This window comes from Chiloscyllium plagiosum, chromosome 4 (genome assembly GCF_004010195.1).
Source record: "Chiloscyllium plagiosum isolate BGI_BamShark_2017 chromosome 4, ASM401019v2, whole genome shotgun sequence".
NCBI lineage: Eukaryota > Metazoa > Chordata > Chondrichthyes > Orectolobiformes > Hemiscylliidae > Chiloscyllium > Chiloscyllium plagiosum.
Genome location: NC_057713.1, coordinates 84,222,906 through 84,235,195, shown reverse-complemented (window position 1 = coordinate 84,235,195; position 12,290 = coordinate 84,222,906).

The window sequence follows — 12,290 nt, the reverse complement described above, 5'->3', positions numbered from 1 at the left end:
ACACCCTCCTCATTCCTGAAGAAGGGCTTATGCCCAAAACGTCGATTCTCCTGTTCCTTTGATGCTGCCTGACCTGCTGCGCTTTTCCAGCAACACATTTTTAAGCTCTGATCTCCAGCATCTGCAGTCCTCACTTTCTCCTAGTTGGTTTAGCTCTTTTGTCCACATTGGGACCAAGATTGTAATGAGGTCAGGAGCTGAGAGTAGCCTGTTGGAACATGAACGGAATATGTTAGTGAGCAGGTTTTTGATGAGTAAGTGTTGCTTGATTCCCTGGATGACCTTTTCTATCATCTTCTGGTGATTAAGTGTAGACTGATAGGGTAGTAAATGACTTGGATTGAATTTATCCTGCTTTTTGCAGATAGGACATAACTGAGCAATTTCCGGCATTGCTGGACTGATGCTAATGTTATAACCATTCCGGAACAACTTGGTTAGAGAAGCAAGTAGTTCTGGACTACAAGTCTTCAGCAGTATTGGTGAAATACTGTCATGCCCCACAATCTTTGCAGTATTCAGTGTCTGAGTGGGTTTCCTCTGGGTGCTCCCACAGTCCAAAAATGTGCAGGTCAGGTGATTTGGCCATGCTAAATTGCCTGTAGTGTTAGGTGAAGGGGTAAATGTAGGGGAATGGGTCTGGATGGGTTGCGCTTCAGCGGGTCGGTGTGGACTTGTTGGGCTAAAGGGCCTGTTTCCACACTGTAAGTAATCTAATCTAATAAAAATTGACATCAAGTGGAGTGAATCAAATTGGTTGAAGACTAGTGAAGAGGGAGATGGCATGGAGCAGAGGGACACTAGGCACATGGACACATAAGATGGCCACTGAGCCATCAGTTGGCCAACTTGACACACAAGATGGCTGCCGGGTCCCAGTATGGAGAGAAGCAGCAGAGCAGATATACACACTGCCTGGAGCCACCAGAATGCCAGCACGATGCACTCCCAACCCAGTTTTTTAAATTTTTATTTCAAAAATATACTCTATTCATAAAATATATTGATGATCTGTACAATTGGTCATGCCATACATATGTATACATTCCATTTCTTTACATACAGAGATTGGAATTAATCATTCGTATATACAGGTCTGTACGTTTACCATCCATACATTTAGCTGAGGCCACTTACTGAGTGGGCCCCCTGTTCTTCTTTAGGCAGGTAGATGTTACACAGTGGTCTTTCCCCACCGCGCCTTGGCAGCAGATGCCCCAAGCTTCAGCGCGTCCCTCAACACGTAGTCCTGGACCTTGGAATGTGCCAGTCCGCAACACTCAGTCGGGGTCAGCTCCTTCAGCTGGAAGATCAACAGGTTTTGGACCGCCCAGAGAGCGTCCTTCACCGAGTTGATGATCCTCCAGGCACAGTTGATGTTCGCCTCGGTGTGCGTCTCGGGGAACAGACCGTAGAGCACGGAGTCCCGCATCACGGTGCTGCTTGCACTCACAACCCAGTTGATTAGTTTAAGGCGGGTGGGGGTGACAATACACATGAGTAACAAACACTGCCCGCCGAAGTGTCTGGGTCCAGCCAACACCTCTTATAGAAATGCCAACAGCTTGATACAGATTCAATACGAAATGCTAATAGCCAGGGCTGCAGTAATTGTCCTTCTCAGGAAGAGCGATTAGCGGCCATTACGACAGCAATTGACTTCTGTGCAGATATTGAAGCTGACAATGTCTGCGCTGAAACTGACAAGGACCATACGGAAATTAACAAAGGCTGTGCTGGAACTGATAATGACTGTATTGAAACTATCAACGGTTCTGCAATGATTGCCATAAACAAACCATGTTACAAAGACAATAATCTCATCGCTGACCTATTGCATTACAAGATGCATAAAAGTATCTTGACATATGGTCCAGGCCGAGAGAAGACTCACAGCTGATCACTGTGCTGCTGCTGACTTTCTCTCCCTGGAACTCCAGTATTTTCTTGTGCAATAAACTCTGTTGTTGAACTCCGACTCTGACTCCGAGATTGGTGTTTCTCCCCAAAACAATTGGCGTTGCGAGCAGGGTTCTGCTTACTGGTGCCCTGGTCAAAGGCCACGATTGGGGAGCCGGGGTAAGAACCAATTTGTACCAGCAAACGGAAAGAGTCAGACAGGGCGAAGGACACAGTTTAAAAAGTATACCGATTATAATGTCTAACTTGCCACAGTACTGAGTTAAAATTTTTTAAGTGCATATCTGTGGAAAATAAGTGTTAACTGTATTAACTGCTGTAAGAATCGGCTGTTTGTGTTGAAACAGCCAGAGCACAAGGTAGTGCCTGTCTCAAAAGCCCTGCCCTAAACTGGTTGTTAAGAGAGTAGCCCCCGCCCCGTGCGAAGGTTGGGATTTGAAGTGGGAATTGAGGCGTCAAGGGCATGAGGAGCTGTGAAGCACAAGTGGCAAAGTCAGGTAACATTGGACTCTGTAGGAGCGAACAACACAGAGTCCAGTTAGAGTTTATGTTAAAAGTTTGATTTTGTCTGTTCTTGTAACTTCCAGTGTGGTGAGCAAGAGGAGCTGATTACTCTGACCAAGAGCCAAATCTCAGTGGAGCGCATGTAACCAAGGTGGGGAGCATGGACACTGTGAGTAACCGTGAAACTCTGTCAGTCCATAGTAGAACGACAGAGCTTAAATAGTGGCGATGGCCGGGAGGGTAAAGAGTCCCACCGGTAGAGAGCACACTGGGCTAGAGATAGGTTTGTGGGCCTATCGGAAGGCGTTGAGTCAGTAGAGGTGTTCGGGAGGGTAAAGAGTCCCACTGGTAGAGAGCACACCCTATTGAGCCAGCATTCCCAGCCAACTGGAAGGTACCAACTAGTAGTGGTGGCTGGGAGGGTACAGAAGTCCCACCGCTAGAGAGCACACCTTGCTAGGAAGCTGTACGGACGGTGCTGGGACAGCATTTTTGACTGGGGGTAGAGAAGTCCCTATGGGATTAGGAACTCTTTACTGTTGGTAGTATCCGGGGGGTACACAATCTGCTAAATGGCAGATTAAAATTCGAAGGGGGATACTGCAGGTTCCCTTATTGAGGGGTACAAGGCAGACAGACAAGGGCTGACAGAGCAAATGAAGAAAAGTGGTTGGGATCCATCCCAGACATTAGCACAACAGAGAGAGTGGATAGATAAGCAGAAACGGAATAAAATTAAAAAGATAGGGGTAATGTTCGTATACCAGCCTAACTGAACAAGGGAGGTAGGTGGAGAAAGGACCAGGAGCAAGTTACAGAACTGGAGGGCAGAATAAACAATTTAGACTTCACCTTAGAAAAAATGTCAGAGGACAGAGAAATTGACTGTCTCCCCTCCAATGAAATTGTCCTGCAGGAGCCAATTGTTCCCTCGGTTGGACAAATCGTGCAGGAGTATAACTTAGCGCCCGCTACCAGAGGAGGCACAGAGTCACAACCTAAAGTGAATTATAAACCCTTCACCCCAGGGGACAGGCAGCAGATTATGGCCTCCCTTGACAAATTACAGCCCTGGAGCACAAACACCAGGTTCTGGCAGAGCTGGATAGTGTATGGATAGGACACCAACTACACCTGAGGGACATACAACGGCTGGTCCGGGCAGCTGGCCCAGCAGACAAGGGGAGGCAGGTAGCTGGCGGACCCAATGCCACAGCAGTCTGAGACTTTAGGGGAGGGTGGTGGTCACATGCCATTGCCCTCACAGCTGAGATAGATCCTTAGCAGGCCCCTTCACTGACTTTAAAGAAGAAATCCAGAGGGTGCTGGGAAATGCTCCCACGAACTGGAGCAAGATCATGACCTTTAGGCAACTTAAAGGGGAAGGAGCCTCTGAGTATGGGGAACGATTATTTAGGGTCTATCGGCAATGCTCAGGGCAAGCAAACCCAGATCGGGGGGACCAGGCATTCATCCAAGCTTTTAAAGATAGGCTCTCTAGCACCCACCAAGCCATCCTGAAATTGGGAGTAATAATGTCCAGGATTATGATGACCTAGTCGAGTGGGATAGCAGGGTGCAGGAGGCAAAAGCTTCTGCAATAAGGTAAGACCTGACAAAGCAGCCAACTGGAATGGAGGCGAGAGTAAAATAAAACTATCCTGCTACAACTGTGACCGGCAGGGACACTTTGCTACAGTGTATAGTGTCCCATGAGCAGGAGATAGAGCAGGGAACAATGTAAAATACTCCAGCCACTGCAAAAGTACAGGACACACAGAAACAGTGTGCTGGGAAAAGCATGGGGCACCCTGAAATACCACCCGGAACACTGCGGAACTGCGGGAGTCCCAAGGTCAGCAGAGCTGACAACCAGCTGCCCCCATTCGTGAAGGTAAGGGAGAGGGGAGAATTTACATACCTGCAGTAATAGGAGGGAGGAAATGTGAGATGCTAGCGGACACATGAGCAGCTGTATCCATCACAAACCTACCCTTACTCCACACAAACAAAATGATTCACTTAACTGGGGTAGATGGGGATAAAAACCAGCTTGCCGAAGCAAAACTATCCCCATGAGAATTTACGTATGCCAAAATAACGTGGGCAGCATGATGGGTAATGACCTCATGAAAGAATATAATGTTCTAATCAATTGTGCAAAAGGGAAATTGATTTGGCCAAGACAGGACGGTCAGAAGACTGAGACCGGGAAACTTACAAGTCACCTTGAAACTATCAAAGTGGCTTCTGTCACCAGTAGGGACTGGAACCTTAAAAGGGGGGTTTCAGAGCCATTTGCACCTCCGTCCCCGGAGCTTGGGCTGAAACAAAGGTAGGTACACGTCTAGTTAACATAGACCTGATAAGTATAAGCCCCACTGGCAATACCGAATAAAACCCAAAGCAGAACAAGCAGTTGTGGAGATAGTGCATGGATTAGTGAAACAGGGAAACCTGAAAGAAACTGCAAGTACAACTAATTCCCCAACGAGGCCAGTACTAAAGCCTGATCGGAGTTACAGGCTTACCATTAATTATACAAGACTAAATAAGGTCACCCTCAAATTTCACCCCATTGTAGCAGACTCCTCCACCATTTTAAATGACGTGGCCCCAAGATTGTTACTGTTTTAGACATAGCTAATGGTTTCTGGTCTATCCCGTTACACCCTGAGCCCCAGAACAAATTCGCTTTTACAGTAAGGAACAGGCAGTACACATGGACTCACCTGTCACAAGGTTCCACAACAGCCCCACTATTTTTCACCGGGTGATGAGCGATATACTAAAGACAGTAGATTTACCAGAGGGTAGCACTGCCCTCCAACATGTAGATGATATCCTAATTGCCTCAGAGTCCGAGTCAGGAATACAAAGAAGCTTTAGGGCTAGTGTTGCAGGAATTGGCAACCACAGGGTTAAAAGTTAGCCCCACAAAGGCACAGATTGGCAAAACACAAGTCTCATACCTGAGACACCTTATATCCCATGGACGCAAAGAAATGCCCAATGACCGTAAGGAGACACTCCAACAGATGCCATGATCTGACACTGTCAGGGGAGTCAGACAGGTCTTGGGGCTATTCAACTACAGTCGGAGCTTTATACCTGAGTTCGCAAAATTGGTTGAACTGATCCAGAGATTAATTAAAGGAGGCAAGCCCACCTTAGAACCTGTAACCTGATGGCCAGAACAGGAGGAGGCATACAGTCAGCTAAAAACTCGACTCATATCGGCCCTTGTGCTAGGGTTGCCAGATCCCAGCAAGGATTTTCACATCCGCTATAATAATGAGGGAGGGTTTTACTCCACAGTGTTCACCCAAGACTACAGTAGCAGGAGAAGGCCCGTAGGGTACTACACAACTATAGAAGGGCCAGTAATCACCGGGTTTCCCAGATGCATAGCTGCCTTAGACTGTGCTGCTTGGGCTGTTAGGGTTAGCTAGCCCATAGAAACACTAGGGACGGTCATCCTCTGCACTAAACACACCCTAGTAGAGATGCTAAACACAGGGAAACTGAGGGCCATTTCCAATATGAGAAGGGCAAAGTGGGAGGCAGTTCTTTTACCCCCAAGTCAGTCCATGGTAATAGTCAGGTATATGGGAGAAAACCCAGCTGAAGGAATTCTAGACACAGGGGAACCCCACAACCGTAGGGATGTAGATGGGGATGAGGATAGGGGGAGAATAAAGAATACCCCCTACACAGAGCCAAGGAGACCCTCTTCGTGGATGAGTCACAAAAATATGTAGCAGGGTCGCCCCGAACTGGATGGGCTGTGGTAAGTGATAAGTTAGAAACAGTTATGTCCGGGAGGATTGATGGAAGTCAGTCCGCACAGGTAGCAGAACTGGTTGCACTCAGCAATGCACTGGAACTAGCAAAGGGAAAAAAACGTGAATATATATGTGGACAATCAATATGCCTTCAGTGTAGTCCATGACTACATGGTGGCATGGGACAGAAGAGGGTTCACTACTGCAGGGGGAACCCCCTATCAGACACCAGTTAAGAATTCAGGCACTATTGCGTGCTAGTGAACAGCCAAAAGAGGCTGCAGTAATAAAAATAAAAGTCCATCAAAAGGAGCCAGCAAAAGAGAGCCCAGGTTGGCTAAAATTCAAAGGAAATCAGGCAGCAGACCGAGCTGCCAAGAAAGCCCTCGAACAAGAATCCATTAACGAGACTGCAATAGCCACTACTGAATTAGGGAAAGACACTATCCAAATTCAGCACCTACAGGAGGACAACCCGCAGGAAGAGAAAGAACAATGAAAACTGCAGGGGGCGTTCAAAGGGGAGGATGGTGTCTGGAAGCGAGCAGACAAGGTGGTATTCAGACCAGCATGTATACAGAACACATTGCTTGAACCATACCACAGGCTCTCCCATACAGGTAGAGAGGCCATGATAGCAAGCTGAGGGATAAAGAGGTAGTGGAAGGGAATGGGAGGAGATGCGGCCAAGTACTGCTGTAGGTGCATGATTTGTGCACAACATAACCCAGGGAGACCCATAAAAGTTAGGATGAGACACCAGCCTAGACCTAGGCCTGGGAACACCTTCAGACAGATTTTACAGGGCCAGCAACACCGTCCTGTGGGAAAACGTACTGCCTGGTCATCATAGACCAATTCATCCGCTGGGTAGAAGCATTGCCAACCAAAAGCTGCACTACGACCACTGTAGCCAGAATATTAGCGGAGGAGGTAATCCCTAGGCGGTGGGTGCCCCCTCCAGATCGACTGCGATCAAGGGACACATTTTACAGGAAAAGTCATGAAGACTGTATGCCAATTACTCAGCATTAGACAAAAACTCCACATGCCCTATCACCCCCAGAGCTCAGGGATGGTAGAGAGAATGAATAGAATGTTTAAAACTACTTCAGCTAAGGCTATACAAAACTCAGGCAGAACATGGGTTGAAGTGCTGACAGCCATACTAATGAGATTAAGAGCCATCACAAATCAGGCAACCAGGCTAACACCATATGAATGAATGACAGTGAGCAATGCAATTGCCAGAGACAATAATCACAGGTGGCACCGATGTGGGTCCACTAAAAGACAAAATTCGGTGATATGTTATAGAATTAAGCGCCCAATTGAAAGGGATGCAGAAATCTGGAATAGGACAAAAAGGACAAGGCAGGGGAACTCAAAATCTTCCCTGAGGTCCCAGCAGCAGGAAGCCGTGTCCTGGTACGAACACTGCCTGACAAACCAGGCTTTGCTGCAAATTGGAATGGGCCATATGACGTGATAAGAAGTGGGGACGCCTGTGCCTGCCTAGGCATTAAAGGAAAAGGTACATGGAAGCACAGGAGCCAACTAAAACCGTTTAAAGACTCTTATGACCAAACCAATATCATTGACCATTCCCCAGGAGCAAGCAGCAAAGGCGGACAAGACATTCATCCCCGGGGACAGTACTGAAAACACAACAGAACAAGGCACGACTGCACCTCCCAACGGGAACAAAGACTTGAACTGTTAATTCTATTTTAACTGCAACATGCATATGCCTATCTGTATTTCATTGTATTTAAGTGTCACAACTTGTCGGGAGCATGCCAGGGTTTGAGGATAACCCACCTAAGCTTGCACGGGAACCGAGCTGTCTGCAACCCACTGGGCGCGATCAGTGGAATCACTATTTGTGGCTACCCTGGGGTGGACCCCTTGTGACCTGGATACAGTAGACACCTCAGGAGAACCATATATAGGGCAGATAGGAAAATACAAGTGGGGACTCCAGGGTAGATGTGTGCAGGTGGACAGGATCACCAGCCCATGGGGCGGGGAACCCCAGCCAACGGAAGGGAAAACCCATTTAAAATCCGGTAATTACCCAATCTGTTTCACAGGGCAGGGATGGAGATGCGTTTATGCCCTGGTTCCCCAAAATGACTCATGCGTCCAGACGCTTATCAGCACTGCACAGTCACCAGGGGACAGTTTACCTGCACCTGCAGTGAGCAGGCAGGTTTGAATGTGACCGCTGGCAGATAGTGCATATGTGGTCAGTGCAATGGCACCCGTGACAGCTCTGTCACATGGACATACCCATTCGATACTTACCAGTGAGGGGGATCGGGCGACATAGGTGGAGAGACAAACAGAAGAACAGGACAATGTCTGTTACCGAGTGGCAATGGGATTTGTTTTCCTATTTAAGGGATCTTACACGGCAGATACCCCAAACCTCCCAAACCTGTTCGCAGTAGGGACAATTGTGCCCCTTACTGTACCATGCCCCAGTAGGGGATATATTTGGAGAAGGATAGTGACCCGCTCCATCAGTCCGGAGTTCTGTGCTAACTGGCAGGCCCCCACCACTTGCGGTCATCACTGGGATATGGATTTCTGCGATCTCTATCTTTGAGTGGGGGGGGGCGCAGCAGGAGTCGTCAGTGCTAAAAACTGAAATTACCTTGTATGTGGCCTGACTATCTTAGGCAACAGTACCTCGAAAGCTCTGGAAGCAATTAACACAGAGCTGGCTGAACTCAGACCCTACACACAGCAGACACATTACACTGTATTATTAATTAGCACAGCCAAGGGGGGTTTGTACAATTATTGATGACGATTATATTACCCATGTTATTGATGCCTCTTATAATATTACAGAAGCCATCAAGAATATCCGACATTTTTTGACAGGGAGCCACAATTACAGACAGCTGGCTAAATTAGTTGCTAGGTAAATCTTGGGGACTCTATTTGGCACACGGGATAGTTTTACTCATTGCACTCATGCTGGTATCCTGTGTGGGCCTCGGGTGTTTAAAACTCTGCTGTAAGGTGCTACTGATGAGAACTATGCCAGCAGTGAGCGTCACCACTGAAGAGCCCCCAATGAAATTGGCATTCCATGATACCCCTCGGGAAGGGGAACTCCTAGAGATGACCTACCTCTACATTTAAATTGGGTGGTCTGTGGGAGATCTCCGAAGTCACTTCCTTGACCACAAAAGGGGGGAGTAAAGAGGGAGATTGCACGGGCAGGGTGACACTAGGCACACGGACACATAAGATGGCCGCTGAACCATCAGTTGGCCAACTTGACACACAAGATGGCTGCCAGATCATAATATGGAAAGAAACAGCAGAGCAGATACAGACACTGCCTGGGCCACCAGAATGCCAGCACAATGCATTCACAACCCAGTTGATTAGTTTAAGGTGGTTGGGGGAGAGAATATACATGAGTAACATACACTGCCTGCCAAAGTGTCTGGATCCAGTTTAAGCAAAGGACTACACGTCTTCCAGATAGAAATGCTAACAGCTTGATACAGACTCAATACGAAATACTAATATCCAGGGCTGCAGTAATTGTCCTTCTCAAAAGAGCGATTAGCGGCCATTACAACAGCAATGGACTTCCGCACAGACAATTGAAACTGACAATGTCTACACTGAAACTGACAAGGACCACGTGGAAATTAACAAAGGCTGTGCTGGAACTGACAACGACTGTATCAAAACTATCAATGATTCTGCAATGATTGCCATAAACAAACCATGTTACAAAGACAATAACCTCATCATTGACCTGTTGTATCACAAGACGTATAAAAGTTTCTTGACATGTGGTCCAGGTCGAGAGAAGACTCGCAGCTGAGCACTGTGCTGTTGGTGTCTTTCTCTCCCTGGAGCTCCAGTATTTCCTTGTACAATAAACTCTGTCATTGAACCCCAATTCTGACTCCGAGACTGGTGTTTTCCCCACAACACTATCATCCATGATTCTGGGAACTCTGGAGGAGGCTGAGATGCATCATACACTTGGCCCTTCTGGCTGAAGGTAGTTTCAAATGTTTTTTCAGCCTAGTCTTTTGTACTGTTATGCTGCGCTTCACCACAATCAAGGATGGCAATATTTGTGGAGCCTCCTCTTCCAGTAAGTTATTTAATTGCTCACCACTATTGACAACTGGATGTGTCAAGACTCCAGAACTTAGGTGCAGTGTTAGGCCATATTATAATCCCTCCTTCCTTGGCCATTAACATGGAGATGGCTCTCAAAACCAAGAGTTTCTGACTCAGATTCAGGAATGTTATCCAGTGTGCCATAAAATCTCCGAATGTATTGAATGATAAATCTTGCAAATTTACAACTTTTGCTGATGTGAATGATGTTTTTCTGACAAGAGATCAATGAGCAGGAGAGAGCAATAGTAACTCCTTAGTTTCCACGTCAAACTACACATCTGTAGGTGCTGGAGGTTGCAATGTAATTCTTTTCCTCAGTGCCACTGATAACCTCTCCATTATTTCTCTCTGTTGGCCGATATTGAGTAGAAATTTGAAGAATCGGAGTAAAATTGTTCCACGACTATAGCTGACTGAATAATACTGATGCACCCTGAGAAATTTGGCACACTGCACAGATTCAGATTGCACAGACCAAATCCAGATCAGCACGTCCCAGCTCCAGGCCAACCAACAATTTCAGTTGCAGAAATCTGGAAGAGGTGTAGTCCTTTGCTTAAACTTTTTACTGCAAGTACATTTTACAATAATATCACAATGTGGGATTTTAAATGAAGGAAAGAAATATTATTATTTAAAAACTGTATTGCAATAGAACAAGAGATTTTTGGAAGGACAAGTACTCATTCTAGTCTTTTTAAAAATCCCTTTGACGTTTAATGAAGCTTGCTGGTTTGGTTGCCTCCAGCTGTTAACAGGAAATGATTGTGTCTCATGGAAGTGCACAATTCTACATTCTAATAATAGGATGTTTTAAGCAGCCAGTAAGCAAAGCTGGGACACTGCAGGATTATTTACACACCAATGCTGTTTAACTGAGCTGAAAGGTTAGTCAGAGAATTGTAAGTGCATCATGTGACTGTTCCCCTGCCAGGTGTCTGACTTTCCCTATTATGCTTTGTTCATGATGCATTTGTTACTTGGTTACCATTCAATAATAAATAATTTGGTTTGGTATTTTTACATTTCTTTAAAGACACATGATTAAATCCTCCCAGCATTATTCCCTCAGTGACGTAATGCATCCAGTATTCGCCAGGAACAATTTAATTCCTAAGTAGACAAAAAGGAGGCTGGAAGAACACAGCAAGCCAGACAACATCAGGAGGTGGAGTAGTCAATATTTTGGGTTTTAACCCTTCTTCAGGACTAGATATCAGGGTAGGGGGAGCGACAGGTAAAGAGAGAGAGGGGGGGTGTGGGGTGCGGAGAATAGCGGAATGGTGAGGTAGTGATTGGCGAACACAGGTAGAGGGTACGACCTGGTTGGTCAATGTAAACGATGAATCCGGTTGGTAGCTGGAAGGAAGGGTCAGTAGGTGAAATGGAAGAGAGGAGGTGGGGCTGGAAAGGGAGTGGAGGATGAGTGGGAAGGCAGTAGATAAGGTGTTGTTCCTCCGATTTACCATCTGATTCACTGCAGCAGTGGAGGAGGCTGAGGACAGACATGTGGGAGTGGGAAAGGGAATCGAAATGGGAGATGAGGCTGGCTGTTTCGTGCCAGACGAAGGTGCGCAGTGAAACAGTCACCTAGTGTATGTTTGATCTCACTGATGCAAAGGAGACCACATTGGGAGCACTGGATGCAATAAACTAGATTAGATTAGATTCCCTATAGTGTGGAAACAGGCCCTTCGGCCCAACCACTCCACACCGACCCTCCAAACAGTAACCCACCCAGACCCATTTCCCTCTGACTAATGCACCTATCACTATAGGCAATTTAGCATGGTTCATTCATCTGACGTGCACATCTTTAGACTGTGGGAGAAAACTGGAGCACCCGGAGGAAACCCACGCAGACACGGGGAGAATGTGCAAACTCCACACAGACAGTCGCCTGAGGCTGGAATC